Below are 6,000 nucleotides of genomic sequence, written 5' to 3'. Positions count from 1 at the left end.
TTCCAGAGGGCACAGGATAGGGGGTATGAGTTTGTGGGAGAGATGTGAATTAGATTTTCAGGGTTGCTGTAGCGATGAGGTGGGATTAACTTTGAGGGCAGGGATGATGAGAGAGTAGTGATGGTACGGGTGCCTGAGCTAGGAGGGGAAACTGCAGGAGGTGGGCAGGGAGGGAGGTCAGTGTGATGTGGATGGGGGTGTGGGGAGGTGACAGGGAAGGGAGAGAGGGAGCAGGGCTGAGTTGTGGGGTAGCAGGACCATGGGGCAGAGGTGAATGAAAGTGGGGTAACAGGAAAGGTGGGGGAAGGAAACAGAGGGATGGAGGGGAGACAGAGGAGGGGAGAGAGGAGGAGGTGGAGGAGACTAGTGGGGAAGGATAAAGATACATTATTAGGTAGACACTGAGTGATGTGGGGAGTATAAGAAAACCTTGACATAGTGTTAAGTAGGTAAATAGGTTGAAGTAGTGGAAGTAGGAGAGGAGACTGTAAGGCAATCCGAGCAGAAGAATTGCAGAAATGCAGGTGAGAAAAGCAGTGTAGGCTCAAGGGGTGTAGATTTAGTATGAAATGAGTCAAAAGCGTAGATAAAGTGGGTGCAGAAATGTATTTGGAGTGTAAGAAATGAAAGGATTGTGAGAGGTTTAAGAAGCAATGGTAATTATGTTAGATGTTTTAAGTGTTTGCAGGTAAAATTGCATTGGTGCAGCTGTGCTTAAAAAACAAAATTACAATAATACAGATACAGGCATTTGTAGGTGAAATGGATGGTTTATGAAATGTCCAAGTAAGGTAGTTCTGTGCTATGTAATCAGATGCAACAATCAGGAGGTGAGTGATCTGAGGAGTAAGTGACTCACATTTGTTATTAGTTCTTCAGTTTTCTTTGTTTTGTTAGATTGGTGTGCTTCTGTTTTCCTTCTTTTTCACTTCGATTGAACGCTGATTGAACACTGCTGTTATGTGTCAATTTTATCACGCTTTGATAAAAATGCACGCTTAGATCAATAAATGCACAGCCTACACCATTGGACTTAAGTAGAAGACTATTACAAGTGAAACCAATAATTGAAATCTGTAACCACACCCCACCCCCTCAAATGCCAGGCAATAAATTACCTTAAAAACAACAACCAGGCATTCCACAAAGATTAAACTGGGTCTATATCATTCAAAACTTTAAAAAAGTACTTAAAAATCACATACTATGCGATAATGTTTCAATTTGCATTACCCAGCAGAATTAGCTTTGCATATATAGATATAGTGCAGCAGAATATATTGGTGGTTGTAGTCAATTGTAATTACCTGTAGGTGACAAGAAGAGAAGAAACGTCAATTCACAATCGATATCAGCTGAAGATAAATTAACGCTGATTGAACGCTGCTGTTATGTGTCAATTTTATCACGCTTTGATAAAAATGCACGCTTGGATCAATAAATGCACAGCCAAACGGCTTTGCACAGCCTACACCATTGGACTTAAGTAGAAGACTATTACAAGTGAAACCAATAATTGAAATCTGTAACCACACCCCACCCCCTCAAATGCCAGGCAATAAATTACCTTAAAAACAACAACCAGGCATTCCACAAAGATTAAACTGGGTCTATATCATTCAAAACTTTAAAAAAGTACTTAAAAATCACATACTATGCAATAATGTTTCAATTTGCATTACCCAGCAGAATTAGCTTTGCATATATAGATATAGTGCAGCAGAATATATTGGTGGTTGTAGTCAATTGTAATTACTCAGCAGAATTAGCTTTTCATATATAGATATAGTGCAGCAGAATATATTGGTGGTTGTAGTCAATTGTAATTACCCAGCAGAATTAGCTTTGCAAATATAGATATAGTGCAGCAGAATATATTGGTGGTTGTAGTCAATTGTAATTACCCAGCAGAATTAGCTTTGCATATATATAGTGCAGCAGAATATATTGGTGGTTGTAGTAAATTGTAATTACCCAGCAGCAGCTCTACTGCACTCAACATCACCAGTGCTCACAATATATATAATGCTATATACTATGCCATAGTGGTGCTTACTATATAACACCCCCTACTGCGTTCCCCCTGGCAATGAGCATGACACCCAGAGAGTGAAACCCCTGGCAATGAGCATGACACCCAGCACGTGAAACTCTTGGCATTGAGCAGTTTTTGTAAAAGTAATTAGAAGCTTTACTGTAGGGCATAGTGTATCACAGATATTGTGGTGAGTGACATAATATGTTCCAAAGGGCATTAATGTGTGGGGCTTACCCTGCACAGAAACAAAATAACTCACCCAAATCTAACTCTTTCTGCACATGTTATATCTGCCTCCCCTGCAGTACACATGGTTTTGCCCAACTGCTAACAAAATTCCTGCTGCGATCAACTTGGAATTACCCCCATCGATTGATGTTTTCACACTGCTCGTGTATATAAGACATAGGGCCTAATTCAGTTTGGATCGTAATACGCGTTCCAACCGCAAAAACTATGAAGAGGATGGGGGCATATACGCAGGGTCCATCCTGTGCATGTGCCTACATTTTCTCCGGGTGCCCCGCAGAAAATACGAATGCCTCTGCCTGTCAATCAGTAGAGGGCGTACCTTCGCAGGTATATCGCGATCATGAGCCATGTCTCCCATTTTTGTCATTATAGGTGCTCTGTGAGCTGCTGGCCATGCCCCAGCCCCTCTGTCTCCCGTGAATAGAGATTGAGGCTTATTCAGACCAGATCGCTTCAATTTATTTTCACCCAGCGGGCAATCTGGTTTGCATTGCACATGCGTATGCGCCACAATGCGTAAGTGCGACGGCCCGGAGATCACAAGAAGATTGACAAGAAGAGGGTGTTTGTGTGGGTGGCAACTGAATGTGTCTAGGGAGTGTCCGGAAAAACACTGGAGGGACCCGGCGTTTTGTGGGAGGATTTGTGACGTCACCTCAATGGCTGAGTAAGTGCTGAGCTGTGCAGCTCTTGTGCACATGTGATCACACACCTGCACAGCAAATTTTCCCTTCCGCTGTAGGCGACAACTACCTGATTACAGGGATGCAAAAAACACACCCTAGCGATCGGGTCTGAATTACCCACAATGTGCATATTTGCAGAGCAACAAGCTACAGGGAGCCTTCCACCCCCCATCCACCCCCTTCCCCATGGGAAAGGGGGGGGGGGGGTGTTTGGGTTAGCTGGACATTCCCCAAAAAAGTGACTGTCCTGCAAAAATTGGGATAGTTGGGAGGTATGTTCAAATACATTTATTGTTTTGCATGCAGGGTAAATACTGGCTTCTTTGACATTTAGCCACAAATGCTGCACAGCTGAATTACAGTATTACACTGCAATTAACAGTTATGCTAGGACATTCCCCCTCCCAAATCTACCTCTCTCTGCATGTTACATCTGTCCCACAGTGGCGTGCGGTGAGGTCAGTGGCTAGTGAGGCACTACAGCCATAATGTCCGCCGAATCCTGCCCATGACCCTTAGCCAATGCCCGCTACTGCCTCTGAGCCGATACCCGCTGCCACCGCCAATGGCTTACAAACTCGCCCACAATCAACTGACCCAGCCCTCCGCACTATCCTGACTTCTCCCGTCTGCTTACTTTGTGCTTTCCAATGCACAATGCAAACTACAGGTAGTACTGCAGGGCCCACACCCTTTTACTTGCCTTACAGAGCAGCTCTGGGTCTGTTACAGTGCCCAGCTGCTGCAAGAAATCAGCTTGAATGCTTCAGGGGCTGGGGCATAGCCAACATGAGCCCCACACCGAAGGAGGGTGGAGGTGTTTAATGCGAACTAGGGGTCATCCAAGCGCCGCAAAAGGCCGCCATGCCCTGCACGCCCCTTTTCTCTTTTCATATGCAGACGAGAGTTGAAGCCAACTTTGACCCACTGCTTGGATGGCATTACCATATGCAAATCAATCTGCTGCAGGCCTTCCCCCAGGAATGCTTGCACTAGTTGTTGCATTTGGTTTGTTGTTTGGGGGTGCTTCAGTATTAGGCAGCCTTCTGCCCTCCCATGTTCATCTGAAAATATGTGTTCTCCCTGCAGTTGTTGTCCCCAGATGAGAGTTCCCTTGTGCTGCCTCAGTTGAATCTCCTTTACTTGACAGAGATGTGCCTGAGCAGCGGCCCTCCCCAGCCCTATCTCAAATCATACTTATTTTGCATAGGAGATACCATGGTCATGAAGATTGTTTTCCCAGGGTGAGGTTCATTCATTGCATTCTGGGTATGCTGACCCCTGTGATTTCCCCAAATGTGGGAAACTCGACTGCATTATTTGTGGTAGTGGGGGACTGTGTTTGTGCTTTCCTCTGGTCAGCTCTGGTAAAAGTCAGATTTCTTTGTCTCAGATCTTCCTCTAGCCTTGTTCTTCTTTCGAGAGTTCCCTTGTGCTGCCTCAGTTGGATCTCCTTCACTTGACAGGGGGGTGCACGAGCAGCGACCCTCCCCAGCTCTAGCCCAACTCCTATTTACCTGCCAGGTGAGATACTATGATCAGGAAGGTGCTTCTCCCAGGGCAAGGCTCACCCATTGCACTCTGGGTGTGCTGCTCCTGCGATTTCCCCAAATGTGGGACACTTGACTGCATAATTTGTGTTTCCTCTGGTCGGCTCTCATATAATTCAGATCTCTTTGTCTCAGGTCTTTCTCCAGCCTAGTTTGCTGTCTGTTTCCACTTCTCTTTTCTTGAGCCGCTCCCTTCTATGCAGTTGCGCACTATCCTGACCTCTCCCGTCTGCTTACTTTGTGCCTTCCAACGCACAATGCATACTACAGGTAGTGCTGCAGGGCCCACACCCTTTTACATGCTTTACAGAGCAACTCTGGAGCTGTTACAGTGCCCAGCTGCTGCAAGAAATCATCTTGAATGCTTCAGGGGCTGGGGCATAGCCAACATGAGCCCCACACCGAAGGAGGGGTCATCCAAGCGCCACAAAAGGACACCATGCCCTGCACATCCCTTTTTTCTTTTCATATGCAGACGAGGGTTGAAGCCAACTTTGACCCACTGCTTGGATGACATCACCATATGCAAATCCATCTGCTGCAGGCCTTCCCCCAGGAATGCTTGCACTAGTTGTTGCATTTGGTTTGTTGTTTGGGGGTGCTTCAGTATTAGGCAGCCTTCTGCCCTCCCATGTTCATCTGAAAATATGTGTTCTCCCTGCAGTTGTTGTCCCCAGATGAGAGTTCCCTTGTGCTGCCTCAGTTGAATCTCCTTTACTTGACAGAGATGTGCCTGAGCAGCGGCCCTCCCCAGCCCTATCCCAAATCATACTTATTTTGCATAGGAGATACCATGGTCATGAAGATTGTTCTCCCAGGGTGAGGTTCATTCATTGCATTCTGGGTATGCTGACCCCTGTGATTTCCCCAAATGTGGGAAACTCGACTGCATTATTTGTGGTAGTGGGGGACTGTGTTTGTGCTTTCTTCTGGTCAACTCTGGTAAAAATCAGATTTCTTTGTCTCAGATCTTCCTCTAGCCTTGTTCCTCTTTCGAGAGTTCCCTTGTGCTGCCTCAGTTGGATCTCCTTCACTTGACAGGGGGGTACCCGAGCAGCGACCCTCCCCAGCTCTAGCCCAACTCCTACTTACCTGCCAGGTGAGATACTATGATCATGTAGGTGCTTCTCCCAGGGCAAGGCTCACCCATTGCACTCTGGGTGTGCTGCCCCTGTGATTTCCCCAAATGTGGGAAACTTGACTGCATAATTTGTGTTTCCCCTGGTCGTCTCTCGTATAATTCAGATCTCTTTGTCTCAGGTCTCTCTCCAGCCTAGTTTGCTGTCTGTTTCCACTTCTCTTTTCTTGAGCCGCTCCCTTCTATGCCCTTGCGCACTATCCTGACTTCTCCCGTCTGTTTACTTTGTGCCTTCCAACACACAATGCAAACTACAGGTAGTGCTGCAGGGCCCACACCCTTTTACTTGCCTCACAGAGCAGCTCTGGAGCTGTTACAGTACCCAGCTGCTGCAAG

The 6,000-nt window shown here is 46.3% G+C and overlaps 4 non-coding genes across 4 annotated transcripts; all 4 read left to right on the top strand.

The window, feature by feature from the left end:
- The first annotated feature begins 4,169 nt into the window (after nucleotides 1-4,169).
- Nucleotides 4,170-4,333, top strand: LOC135007709 (U1 spliceosomal RNA). Its single transcript, XR_010207635.1, has one exon. It is a non-coding gene; the product is annotated as a U1 spliceosomal RNA (small nuclear RNA).
- A 152-nt stretch (nucleotides 4,334-4,485) lies between these two features.
- LOC135007799 (U1 spliceosomal RNA) lies at nucleotides 4,486-4,648 on the top strand. The gene has a single exon (XR_010207721.1). It is a non-coding gene; the product is annotated as a U1 spliceosomal RNA (small nuclear RNA).
- A 646-nt stretch (nucleotides 4,649-5,294) lies between these two features.
- On the top strand, nucleotides 5,295-5,458 carry LOC135007724 (U1 spliceosomal RNA). The gene has a single exon (XR_010207649.1). It is a non-coding gene; the product is annotated as a U1 spliceosomal RNA (small nuclear RNA).
- A 152-nt stretch (nucleotides 5,459-5,610) lies between these two features.
- On the top strand, nucleotides 5,611-5,773 carry LOC135007815 (U1 spliceosomal RNA). The gene has a single exon (XR_010207734.1). It is a non-coding gene; the product is annotated as a U1 spliceosomal RNA (small nuclear RNA).
- The last annotated feature ends 227 nt before the right edge of the window (nucleotides 5,774-6,000 follow it).

This window comes from Pseudophryne corroboree, unplaced genomic scaffold (assembly GCF_028390025.1).
Source record: "Pseudophryne corroboree isolate aPseCor3 unplaced genomic scaffold, aPseCor3.hap2 scaffold_221, whole genome shotgun sequence".
NCBI classification, from domain to species: Eukaryota; Metazoa; Chordata; class Amphibia; order Anura; family Myobatrachidae; genus Pseudophryne; species Pseudophryne corroboree.
The sequence above is the reverse complement of the archived record's forward strand: the minus strand, read 5'-3'. Positions and strand labels throughout refer to the sequence as shown.